This window comes from Lissotriton helveticus, chromosome 3_1 (assembly GCF_964261635.1).
Source record: "Lissotriton helveticus chromosome 3_1, aLisHel1.1, whole genome shotgun sequence".
NCBI classification, from domain to species: domain Eukaryota; kingdom Metazoa; phylum Chordata; class Amphibia; order Caudata; family Salamandridae; genus Lissotriton; species Lissotriton helveticus.
The window spans coordinates 1,680,068,993-1,680,082,910 of record NC_136061.1 but is presented as its reverse complement, the minus strand read 5'-3'; the positions used below and the strand labels follow the sequence as shown (position 1 = coordinate 1,680,082,910).

The window sequence follows — 13,918 nt, the reverse complement described above, 5'->3', positions numbered from 1 at the left end:
TTCACACATGGAAAATGTGACTGGGGGCTAGGCGATGTGTCATTGGGAGTATTACCACTTCTCATACAGTGATGCATTAATTTTTTTAAGACATTTGCGCTGTCATATAATGGAAGGGCTCCATTCAAGTGGTGAAGAGGTCAATACAAGCAAGCAAATTTAGACACCAGGAAGTACATTTGATTTTCGACAGGATTGTAATGAAGCAGAATTTGTGCGGTCACAGAATGAACAGACACCATAGATTAAATAAGTCTGCTGTTCATAACTTTCCATCCTTTACTTGGTTTGAGGTTACTTTAGGTTTTCTATCGGTATGTCATGTTTTGTCGGTTCCTTTCCTCGTCCAACACAAGGAAGCCGTATTAGGTAGCATGGCCCTGAATAAATGAATGAATGAATATTCAACTTGTATAGTTTCTATCTATTAACAACTACAATCACTTGTTGCTACTAGAGGTAACTATCATGAATCCATTAAAATCGAAGTTTTAATTTTCCATTCAACCTACCCATTTCTTTCTTTTCTTCTCCATTAGCATTAATAAGTGAAAATTTGAATTTTGCTCTGACTTCCGGTTTTGAACAGCTCAGCAGGAGTAAATAAACTGACAGGTAGTCTTTATTTTCATCATCACCACATCCCTTTGGATATATTCTCAGACACCTAAAACATTGAACATACAAAACAACAGTAGCCACATTGCACAGTAAGAGAAATGCAAAATTATCATAGGTTTCTTAACTGTCAACGCTTAAAATTGTCTGCATTCCTTTCATCAGGCCAGAGCAAGTTTGAATTTAAAAACCAGGAAGCATAGATTTATAATTGCTACTAGATGATAGATTCAGTAAAGCCAATTTCACTTAAAATTTTTATAGCACAGTTGTAATTCGACTTTGGGAACAGAAAGATTGTCAAAATACAATTCAAAATAAACAAACAATCAGGAAAGAAGGCCACACACTCCTTACCATTTTATTTTATCGTTTAATTCAGATGAAAATGATGCACTTTTGATAGGTTCTCCCATTTCGTCCCGGCAAAAGCTGAAATTGTTTATGGTCCACACGTTTGACACCTTCATAACTTTTACCTAATGAAAAAATTAAAAACAATGATAACATCCAACACATCATTGGATGAAATATATAAGGAAATAAAATCCGTAGGTCATGAGCGCAAACAGTAATATCTAGAAAGGGGTTTCAACTCAGCAGGTCACTTCTTATTCTTTCACTAATGGAAGTAGCTATTTAGTTTTCAGTTTTCTATAAAGATTAATGAACTTCTATGAATCCTTTACATTATGAAACTCCGGTTCAGATTTACCACGGATTGTGCCATTTAAAGCTGTGCAAAAAAGGAGACTTGCACAAACTGCACAACACAAGATAGTAAGGGGTCAGGAAAAAGGTTCTAACTGAGTTAAATCTCTACAACAATGACTGGAAGGGAAAAGAAAAGGAGAAAGAATGATTAGTGTGTAAACTGAATCACACTTAGGGTCTCCTGCTACTCCAAGAGGATTCCCATCAGTCACCACTCGGATCCGCCCTTCATCATCTGGGATCCATCACCCTCTGAGCTACAGATGTATAGACCCACAGTGGATTGGCAGATGTCAAGAAGCCTAATCCTACTAGTGGCGTATGCTCAGAGGAGAAATTAAGGTGTATGGTGGTAACCTGAAGCAGTGCTAAACAAGTGCTATAAAGTGAAGTGCACAGTGAAATAATGAAAAATGGTGATAAAATTAGGTAAAGAGGCGAGAAAGAAATTTATTATGAATCGCTTCTTTCCTAAATTCTAAAAGAAATGAGTGCGTTGTGGTATAAACAAATAACCACAGTTGGAAAAGAAGGTCGACATGTTTCTGCAGACTTATAAGATCTATATAGTATCTGGCTGCTTCCTCAGGACCAAAAAACGCTACTGCTTGAACAAAAGTATATATATCTGGGAAAATAAAGAAGACTAGATATCACCTGAAATGTAGCGATACCATCCTTCTCCTGACTGTTCACATGCCAAGAGTGGATCCATTCACAATGACATATGTAGAAAAATATATATATATATATATATAAGGAAATAAAATCCGTAGGTCATGAGCGCAAACAGTAATATCTAGAAAGTGGTTTCAACTCAGCAGGTCACTTCTTATTCTTTCACTAATGGAAGTAGCTATTTAGTTTTCAGTTTTCTATAAAGATTAATGAACTTCTATGAATCCTTTACATTATGAAACTCCGGTTCAGATTTACCACGGATTGTGCCATTTAAAGCTGTGCAAAAAAGGAGACTTGCACAAACTTACATTTTTTTTGCAGAGCCTCCCAAAATTGTGGAATGAGGGATCCAGAAAATGGAGGAACACAAAAGCTCCCTGGAAGAAACCCTTAAAGCCCAAACTGGTGATGGCTAGAAGAGGGAAATTAAGCTTTAGCATCAGTACGTGCAGACAACGTTTTGCATCATCAGAAATTCACCAAACATCTTTTGGGTAGTCTTCAAGATTTTTGGATGAGATAATAGAATGCAGACATAATATGAAGCTCCTCACTAAGGCAAATATGCCACAAAGCAAGAAGGGTGCAGAGGCAACAGGTGGGCGACCCGGCACCCATGGACACCTCATTGCACCAGAGGAGTAGGTGTCACCTGTCATGGCATTGGGATTTTTTAGCGGACCGCACAGTTGACCATGAGGAAGAATCAACACAAAGTAATAAACATATACGAAATTTAAGTAAGAATCTTCATGGTTAATTGGGGATCTCAAATCCTTTTCCAACTGTGTAATATTCCACATGTAGGAACGTTTCCCTCTAAACTTACTATCCAGGTCTTAATAGGATACATAGATCACAGAGAAAAAGGGGTGGTAGGAGAGGAGGCATGCATATAGTGCCCACAGAAATGTGAAATGTACATACTGGGACAATATGTCAAATGCAATTCCTGTCGAAGTCAGTGTAAAGAATACAGCAGAGGCCAACCTGAAATAGGGTTACCCAAGCAGTATGTTTATTCATATACAAGAAGAGGACTGTAATACAGGTTATATAGATATTGCAAGGTATTCCACTTGCACGCCATCTCAGCTGAGGTTTTGGCTTCCACTCCCCCATGGGAGGACTGGCCACCATAATTAGAAATCACCATCAGGCAAATAGGCATTTCAGTGAATTCAGCAGAATCTCTCCTGGGGGAGTTCTTTAAGGCACTGAAGAGGTCTTGGTTTTTAAGAAACAAAAACTCATAGTGAGAATGTGTTTCACGAAATCAAAAAGAAAAAAAAAACAATGGACTTGAATCCCAGGAAGATTTTCCTCTGCATCTAGAGGACATTGTGCGCTTTCCTTAATGGGACTTCCATGTGACAACAGCCACTTTGACCTACTGACCCTTCGGCAGACAGGCCATTAGGTCAAAGTCAGAGCCAGCAGAGCATCTACCAGTGTAATTCAAATCAAACAGAGGTAGGGAGGGAGAGAGGGAGGGAGAAGCAGAGGTTTATTCAGCTTCCAAGTGATATTTATCAATCAAAAGGAGGGGAGAATGAACCACAAAGGTCTCAATGCCATAGTCTCAGGAATATTACGTTGGTGACCCTCAACCACACATTCACAATCTGCGGTGTATATAATCTCTGCTTATTGTGGTTTGGTGGATAGTGTCATCATAGGGTCAGTCATTTGAGTGTCCCTTTCTCCAAGTGACATCATAACCTCCACCAGGAGGGATACTGTCTGGATGTGGGTAGTGTTAGGTGGATTGAAATTACCTCCTATCCTTAGGTGAATCGCTATTAAGGATTAAGGGTAGAGAAAGGAACAGAGAACAGGAGATCAAAACAGAAATACTTAGCACCGGACCGGAGGGCAGGCTATTGCTCCAGTTGCAACAAAAGCTGTGGAACAAACTACTTGACAATGTGAAAATGGCCTGCACACTCTCCAAATATAAAATATAGGAATATGGCAACAAGGTGAGTAAGCTGCTCCACAGGCTATCCCAAAGAAGTAGAATTGTTCACTGCTTAATTCAAAGAAGGAGCCCGAAATTACTGGTTTCACTAAAATAGCCAATTAAATTGCCAAGTACTGTAAGAAACTATATCGGGCATGCTCTATTCCGGCAGCAGACAGTACCTACCTGATCTCCCGAGACCTTGTCTGTCGCTCGCTCTCTGACGACGAACAATCTGAACTCAATCAGCTATTTGCCCTCGAGGAGGTGCAGGCAGCTATAGCAAACATGAAGACGGGTAAGACGATCGGCCCTAATACAAGAAGCTTTCTTCCCTTTTATCACATCACCTGCTGTCCTTAATCGGAGAACTGGCGACTGAGGCAATGTTACGGCTTGATCTCAGGAGGGCCACCATTACCATCATCAAACTAGGTACCACACCCCCTCCCACGGAGGGCTGCTTCTCCTACCAACCCATCTCTTTGCTCAACACAGAGGTCAAAATACTGGCCAGAATTCATGCCACCCACCTGAGTAGGGTCATACATACCCATATACATGAAGACCAAAATGGGTTTATGCCAGGAAGTGGCACTAGACATACCTTGAGATGATTCAATGTGGCACTGTCCGAGGTCTGGGAACTTTTTGGCCTGGCGGTTCTAGTCTCCATGGAGTAAAAAAAGGCATTCAATACGGTGCATTGTCTTTTCCTCATCTAGATCCTAGAATAGATGACTCTATGCTCTTGCTTAATGACTCTTGTTAAAGTGCTGCACAGCTGACCGGTAGCACAAGTGTGGGTTAACGGAGTGTTGTCTCTCCCCTTTTCTATAGAGCATGGCACTCGCCAGGAATGTCCGTTGTTCCCACTAATCTTTGCCTTGACTGTTGAGCCTTTGGCAGAATGGATATGATGTGATGCTAAACTGACAGAGTTTTGCTGACCCTGCGGATATGAGGACTTATTTTTATTTATTTTGAGAGTGTTATATAGCGCTGGCTAGACCTGGAGGTATCAGAGCGCTTTACATAAGGTTCCACAGAAATTACAAAATTGCATCAGTTACACGTTACATCAGTTACTGGAAAAATGTTTTCAAGAGAGTAGAAGACTAAATAAATGGAGCTTGGAAGGGTAAGGGGGTATAGATGAATATATGCGACACATTAAAGAGCGAGAAGGGGAGACAAATAGAGCGGATAGGGGGAGAGGAGGAGTGAGAAGGGAAAGGAGAGGTAGACAGTAGGAGAGACTAAGGGATAGTCTGCCCAATGACCGACTGGGTAGGTGACGGCCGAGGAGGGAATCCACAGCCAGTCTCCCCTTTAACTCTCAAGGTAGCTCCATCGGGCATCGGTCAGATAGCTAGGTCTCTAGGTTACATCAGTTACAGGTTACGTTGGTTGCTAAAAACATTTAAATAGCATATAAGATGAGGTTAATGGCATGATGAAAGGTAAGGGGGTAAGGGTAAAAGGGAAAACGAGGAGGGAGATACAATGGGGAGACGAAGGAAAATGTCTGCCCAATGTCCGGCTGGGTAGGTAATGGCTGAGTGGGAAGTCCATAGCCCATCTCCTCTGTAGCTATCAATGTAGCTCCACCGGGCATTGGTCAAAGTGCACAATATATCAATGCAGCAACCCTAGTCATCCTTTCCGCGCCTAATTGAAATGCTCAGAATGTATGGGGTTGCTTCTGGTCCAATCTATCTACAAGGTCATCTCCAGCCCACCTCCAGCGCAAATCTCCAGCTCCCGCCTAATGTAACATCTCACTTCTAAAATCTTGTATAAACACCACCCAACATCAAAGAGGATAAGTGATGGGGGACTGCCCCCTGGGGACTCTGTGGCCCATAGCAAAACGAGCCAGGAGGCGCAGCTGCAGTCGGCAATTCCTGAATGGGGTGGGGCCCGCTTCCCTGACCAGCAGACAGGACATCAAGGACATCAAGGAAGAGAAGGGGTAGGGGCCCCCTTAAAGACTTGGTTAAGAGACTTGCCAATAAGATTTCCCCAATGCGATTATTAATTGATAAGTTAGCTGACAAAATTGATATCATGCTCTTATTTCAAAAAAGTAAAGAAGCCACTGGCTCAAGGAAGCCTGGTGGGGAACGTACTACAGGAGTATCCAGACCTAATGGCAATTTACTACAACAGCAGCTTAATCTTGGGGAGTGAAGAGAAAGGTAGCCGGGCCAAGTAAAGATTATACAGTCCCTAACTCTGGTCTTGATTACACTTATGGCAATGTAGTGGGGAGGCAGTCACAGGTTCCTCTAGTTATCCTCATGAGATACCTGCCCACTTGCATATAACCTGGTGTTGCAATCAAAGGGCATTTCCAGCAACTCTGCGTGCAAAATGGGAGACCAAGACATGATTTCTGGGGAAATCATTTAGCCCATAGTCTGTATACAAGTTACAGGGCCCACAACAGGTAGAAAAGGGTGTAGAATACATATGATTAATGCACCAGAAAATGTGTTATCTGAGGAGGAGGATAGAGAGACATTAATTCAGTCAGTCAAAGTAGGCTTTATTTCGATATAAATATATCTTTAAAAGCATCACATCACAGTACATTTTTAAAATACATTAAAAGCCTTAATTATTTCATAGAGATAACAATTGTACAAGAAACGGAATACAAAGTACGAAAGGCAGCAATAAATTACATAAAATAGACCTAAAATCTCAATTAAACCATGCAAGAAAGCCTTCTGGACCTGATCAACCAAGCCCAGTTTAAAAACTTTGCCACGCCACAGGCAAGTAGGGGTGTGTATCTGATCTCAAAATGCGTAGGGCCTCGCCACACTGACGTGTTCCTAATTCTTTACAGAGGGGTTTCAACCACCTAATACAAGGCGGAGTATATGCAGGGCATACGAAGAAAAGATGAGGTACTGTCTCGATCATAGTCTCACAAAATGGGCAGAATGGAGTAGTATGTGCTGGAGGCTTCCATCTGGCAGTCAGTTCATGTACAGGCAGCACTCCATTTCTAAATTTAAAATACAGAGCCCTGTCTCTAGATTTAGTAATAAGGTCGAGATAGGGCTCTCGGAATGCCACCTCCTTATGCAGTAGGAATTCGGCAGTGAAACTACCTGTATTAGGATTTAAGGTTCTCGAGTCTCTTACCCACTTCCAATAAGAGGTTTTCAGGATGGACTTGGGGAGTGGAGACCTAGACTGCCAACTATTTCCAAGGCCCACTTCTCCAAGTAACCATTTCACATCTCTTAACCATCTTATTCTATGCCAGCCCGGCAAGGTTAGCACCTCTTTTAACCCCTCCGCATAGCTCGCAAGTTCCGGGACTCTCCATAAGCGTCCCCAGAGGAGAAGAGGGCGTAGCCTTGCCTGGTCCTTGATAGAGCGACAGCCCATGTCAAGGAGTAACGGGACAGAAGGGGTACTATAAGGAAGACCCATCAGGTCCTTCAAAAACTTGTTTTCTGAACAGGTTAACTCATCCACGCTCTGCACCCCCCAAAGCTCTGCCCCATATAGTGCCGCACTCACACCTCTTGCTTTATAGATATCCAGTACCGGGGCTATTGGTTTAGAGGTAGAGGAGCGCTGTTCTTTGAGCAGAGCCCCCACCACCCTTTTGTGATTTAACAGCATTTTGTGGAGATGGCAGGTCCACCTCATGGTGTCAGTCAGGCGGATTCCTAGATAGTCGAACTCTTTGACCCTTTCTAAGCATACTGAGTTCAGCACCGGAGGCCTGCCTAACTTCTTCGGGGGGTTCAGGATCAGGTATTTAGTCTTCCCAGTGTTCATTTCTAACCCCCTCATATCACAAAAGGATTGGAACCTATCAAGGAGGCTCTGAAGCCCGGCCGGGGTCTTCGAGATCAATAGAGTGTCATCTGCAAATAGAAGAGTAGGTATTTTTTTGCCCGCCAGGGATGGAGCATCTGCAGGATATTTTAACAGATGCTCCACCACACCGTTGACATATAAAGAAAACAGTGTGGGAGCTAAAACACAACCCTGACGGACCCCTCTATTTACAGATATTCTAGCGGTCCTCTGACCCTGATTTCCCCACCGAACCTGGGCAAAATTATCTCCATGGAGCTTAATTATCAGGGATAGTAGATACTGTGGCATACCCAAATCAGATAGGACCTTCCATAGGTGGTTTCGGGGCACTAGGTCAAAGGCAGTCCGTAAGGCGAGATACAGACTGCCTTTGTCCAGCAAAACCACCTTCCAATACAACAACAATAGGCAAAATGATTGTTCAATGGTCCCTGTGCCAGCCCTAAAGCCTGCCTGGAGATCAGAGAGAATCCCATTCTCCTCCACCCACTGTAGCACTCTCCCCAACACCACCTTGCCTGCAACCTTCTGAGTGGAGTCAAGTAAACTTATAGGACGATAATTAGCGGGGTCGTCCCTACTCCCTTTCTTATAAATCGGACGACCTCAGCGCCCATCCATGAACTTGGAAGAGGTGCGTCATAGAAACTAGCATTAAGTAGGGATGCTATAAGCTTCCCCCATTCTAGTTTAGAAATGCGCATCAAATCTCCAGGGAGGCCATCCAGCCCCGCAGCTTTATTTGGGATAAGACATCCAATTGCAACCTCTACCTCCTTCCCTGTAAACAAACAGATCTCATCTAACCCAAGGAAGTCTCGAGGGTGACTCTCTATGCAATCATCCTCCACACCCAAGACCACGGTATACATTTTAGAGAAATGGTTAAACCAGGACGCCTCTGGGATATTACATGTTACAAGGGAGTCCATGGATTTATCCCTGGCTCTAACCAGGTCCCAGAAACTCCTAGAGTCTCTCCCAGCACTCGCTAACTTAAGGTCACACCAATATTGGTCCTCCCACTCTTTCTTTGCTATACGAATAGCGCACCCATACGTCTTCCTAGCAGTGCTGATTAAACTACTGTCCCTAGATTTAACTGCCTTAAATAATTCTCTTTTGGCTCTTCGGCACGAGGCAGAATACCAGCCTGGATTAGCTTTAGGACGCCCCAACCTGTTGGCCCTCTGTCCTGGATTCGGTACGACGAAAAGGTCCCCCAATATTTTGGTAGTGTTACTAAATAAGGTGGAAACCTCATAAGGACTTCCAGCAACAGTATCCAACCTAGCGAGAGCACTGGTCATGATAGATCGTATTTCCAGTACTTTTCCTTCATCCAGGGCAATCTTTTCCCACTTCATGCGTCTCCCACAGTTAGAGGGGCAAACTTCAGATGACGACTTCCAGGCCTGGGGGACTTGGGGATTTTTCCCTCCCCACCAACTTGGAGACAGCGACATAGATAGTGAGTTATGATCGCTGTCAATTGAGGGCAAAACAACCATATCCAACAAAAATACCCAGAAACTAAAATTCAACAGAATATAGTCAATTCGAGAAGAATGACCAACTCTATTAAAAGTATCTGCCCCACCAATATCTGACTTTGACCATCCATTGACCGCCCTGAGACCGTATTCCAGCGTCAAGGCATTCAAATGGATAGCTCTTCGAGTCCAGCTCCTGATAGGTGGTAATGAGAGGGGTGGAATACCTCTCCTACCATCGTGCTCTTGGCAGCCCAAAATATCATCCACCGCCAGAGGTTCAAAGGTGCAGTTAAAATCCCCTGCTATCATTAAAAATGAGTCAGTTCACCCTCAAGAGCTAATAGAGTCGATGAGGGCTCACTTCCTGCTGAGGGTCTAACATAAAAATTGAAGATCTCAAGAGACCTTCCCCCTGAGGGCCCTCTAATTAATAATCTCTGTAGATCCGGAGACCTGGTAACTCTGCTCGTTATAGAATAACCCAATGAAATGCTTATCCAGATCAAAAATCCGCCGGAAGGACGGCCTCTCCCTGAGGGGGAAAGAACGGCAGGTAAAAAATAGGTGGTATATCCAACCTTGTATCGAGGTTCCACACACCAAGTCTCCTGGAATAAGCATATTCCAAAAGCCTTAATGAAGAGGTTCCAATCGGGCAAATCCAGATTTCGCGATAAGCCCGCAATATTCCAGCTAACTATTTTCAATGTCTCGTCCTCGGCCAATACCGCTCTGGGAGAGGTACCCTGAGCAGAAAAGCCCTCCCCAAGCCCAGGGTTAGTTGGATCTACACTCCTTAATATCTCCTGGTTATGGTCGCCAGGGGCGAAGTCGCCAGGGTTTGGGTGCACAAGCGAGACCCCAAGGTTGGAGGCAAGGATACCATCAGGATCCTGAGATGCAGTATTATTTAACTGAAACTCGCGAGAATCGTCCTTGGAACTAATCTCGATAATATTTGCGGGCCCGGTCAACACTCTGCTATCTGGGACATGGGAGACAAACGAATGATAAAGTCAATCCACCCCCTCTAAGCCTGAGAGGGCCTCATATCGGTTTTGGAGGGGTAAGGAATAATTGTCCTGAAAGTGAGTTATAGCCCTGGGATTGTGGATAGTATTCAATGAGGATCTGGGATAAAAATAGGTCAGATCGTAAGGAATAATAGAGCCATTACCATTTTCTGGGAACCAATTTAGAATATAACTCACTGTTCTATGGTCTCTAAAATTTACAACAATAATGTCTCCCTTATTGTCCTTTGGCCTACTACCAAGCCACGAGAGATGGCGGACATGTAATATCTCGCCGTTTAGATGGGGAGGAAGGGGACGATTCTGGGTAAACCAATGCATGGTTTTATTTTTTAGCTGGGCATAATTTTCCCTCTTTCCAACTTCTAATAATGGGATTCCGGTGAGGACCACCACCAGCGGAACCGCCTCAGGTGGTAGGTCAACTTGGATACCCCTTGGGTTTATGGGCCTGGCTGGACTTGTTTCCCTCTGGTTAATTGCGACATTCGGTTTGTCAGGAGGTCTCGGTCCCTCCTGTGCCTCTCTAGGGATAGTTTGGGCAGTTTGGCGCCTAGGTTTATGAATAACTTGCTGTGGCGGTTTAGGGTTTCCCAGCTCAATAGCCTGCGGATTATTTTGAGCGATAATGTTTGGAACCCGAACCACAGATGGGGGAGCCATTGCTGGCATCACATTATGCTTCAGGATCCCTACATTACCCGCAACTGCTTCCTCTAGTGACTTAAGGCGATCTTCTATTCTGGTTAGTCTCTCAATCAGCAACATGGTTGAGCTTTTGATTAACTGTTCCATAGTCCCCATCAGATCCACAACGGGAGGGTCCCGTCTCAACTGTTGCGCTGGGGCACCTATAGCCAATGTGGTAGTTGACTTAGGTGGAATAATTTTAGCAGATTTGCCAAAATCAGTGTGACAGACCTTTTCCCTCTGTGGGTCAGTTCCCCTTCTCCTTCTTTTTCTTGTGTGTGGGCCATGTATTAAAGGTTGCTTAGTAGTAGTGGACTTTTTACGCACAGCCTTTGCTGCCGGTAAGGGTGTGTCAGGTATGACCTCCGCTATCGGTAATAGTTCACAGGCAGAAGATGAAGCAAGATCCGGAGTCAAAGTTACATCTTGCAAAAGGAGTGGAATTGGGCTACTACCAAATATTGTATCAGAAACCTCCGTCACTTCGGGGCAACTACTGTGCAAAATTGTATCTAACTGCGTAGGAGCAGAAGAGGGGCGTATGATTTTAAGTAATTCGACAGAGCGGCGCCGCTCTGCGCGTCGCTCTGCAAGTGCATTTTCTCTCTCAGTATCTGGGACTACCCTGAACACAAAATCGTCCAATGTCCCCTTGTTACCACCAATAGCCAAGGGCAATGCACCTTTTGTAGTACTTGAACTCATAATGTAATACAATTATAGCCTAAAGCAATGTAGGGCACATAGAGAACATAAACAACTGTAAGAAAGAGGAACCCAGGCCCACTATGCTAGAGCTTACAACTAGTATGGCACTCTGCTTTGGGCTTGCAAGCAGAACAACACAAATATCAAAGGGTAGGCCCAGCCCGGCCTACCTCGGCTCCTGAGGGCTACAGAGGGCCAGCCCTTTGCCCGGGCTTCGCCCGGCGTCCCGCGAGGCGGGGCTTACGCTGCTTTTATGCACCTCCTGGCGCGGTTTGAGAGCACGCATGGCGCATGGGCTGCTGGGAATTGAAGTTCTGGGGCTTCACTCCGCTCGGCGGCCGCTCTGCGTAGATGGTAAGTTGCAGCGAGGCAGTGGGAGGCAGGGAGGCAGGGAGCACCACAACTGCAGCCACCCCACTCGGTCACAGAGATCAGGAGCGGCAAAGGAATCCAAAAAGGGTCAGTATCAAAGAAGATTAGTTCCCCGCTCGTGCAGGGGCTTACGCTGCTTTTATGCGCCTCCTGGCGCGGTTTGAGAGCGCATGTGGCGCATGGGCTGCTGGGAATTGAAGTTCTGAGGCTGCACTCCGCTCGGCGGCCGCGCTGCGTAGATGGTAAGTTGCAGCGAGGCAAAGCTACTAAAGGAACCACTGGGCCGTACAGGCATTTACAGAATTTACAGTTCCTTGATTACCAACGCCCCAGATCCTAATGAGGCCCTTAGAGCTTGCTGGTGAGCAGGTGAGGACGACTACAATTGGAGAGAGGCCAAAATGGCAGCACAAACACAGGCCATTCAGTCCAACCTAAGACTCATTCAATGCAGCTACTGCCACAGGGCCGACTAGAGTCCTATGGCGGATGAGCCGTGCCAGCAGTCCTGCCTGTACAAAGTGTGGGGAGGCGGAGTGTACTTTCTACCATTTGATCTGAGGCAGTAGCCTCATTCACGATGATAGGCAATCTGTTCACCACGCCCTGGCAGTGGTGACAGGTACCCCTATGAAGATAGAACCCATGGTGGTACTGCTGAGCCAGATGGAGGGGTGGGCCGATTTACGACAGTGGATTTTGGCAGGGATGGGGTTCTTGGTGGCTAATAGACATCGCTCACAAGTGGCGATTGGACTACCCTTCGCGTGTAGAAGGCATGGACTATTGCGCCTGAGCAAATCAGGTAGTTTATAAGTGGAAGGGGTGTGCAACTAAACATCAACAATATGGGGTGTATTGACAAACCAACATGGTGGCAGTTGAGGATGCTTTGACTTTAATGTGTGATACTGAAAATAACAACCTTTTCTGGTATGTGAGAACGGAAGCCGATTCTATGAATTACTGGTCACTCTCTGTGGAGGTTGTATTGTACTGTTTGATTGCATTAAAAACGCAACAAACAGATTAAGATTTTTTTTTTTTTAAACAGTTCATGTGCCTCACACTGTCACAAGTATGTGCCAGTGAATAAGTGTCAGACTCAACTTTTGATTACATTTCATTGTTTTGTAAAACTATGGACATTTTATTAGAACATTGGAATGTTGGGAGCTCCATTGAAAACAATGGAGTGCTCTGGGCTTATAATGGCTGGTATAAGCCTGGAGCTCCAACATTCCAATGTTTCTTTGTTCACAGCTCTGGCTGTGAACAAAGGCTTCAGGGAACCTGAGGGGATTCTAATCCCCTCACGCTCCCAAAAGGCTTTGTTTTTTTTGTTAGAACATTCTGCCCTCTAGCGACAGAATGCTCTAATAGCCTTATAGCCCTTCGTAGATGGGCTATACCGCTATTAAAGTCCCTCTCCCTTGTTAAAGGCCCTCGCCTTCGGCTTGGGGCCTTTAACGCTGGAGAGGGCCATTAATAGCCGGTATAGCCCTCTACGGCGGGCTATAGGGCTATAATATAGCATCATTGATGGCTTATTCAATTATGTAGAAATTTGGGGCTTAAGCAATACCATCAGGCACTCAGGATCTTAAAATGTGACACTTCCCAACCAGTTGTATTTTCGGTTTCTAGTTATTTACATGCCTTGTGGAGAAGGCGCTGTTGTCAATATTTTGCCTAGTCTTGTTTGTTGTGCAATATCTCCAACCCGATCATGTAATAATTTTAACTTGTATATATCCTTTTTAACTTTTTTTTTGTCCTTATGAAATGTA

At 44.6% G+C, this 13,918-nt stretch overlaps 1 long non-coding RNA gene across 1 annotated transcript in view; it reads right to left on the bottom strand.

The window, feature by feature from the left end:
• Positions 1-566: 566 nt before the first annotated feature.
• Positions 567-13,918, bottom strand: part of LOC144825097 (uncharacterized) — an 81,526-nt gene continuing 68,174 nt past the window's right edge. The window contains exons 3-4 of the long non-coding RNA XR_013609266.1: positions 976-1,097; positions 567-667 (exon numbers count right to left, since the gene is read on the bottom strand). This is a non-coding gene — a long non-coding RNA (uncharacterized LOC144825097). The remainder of the gene's footprint in view (positions 668-975; positions 1,098-13,918) is intronic.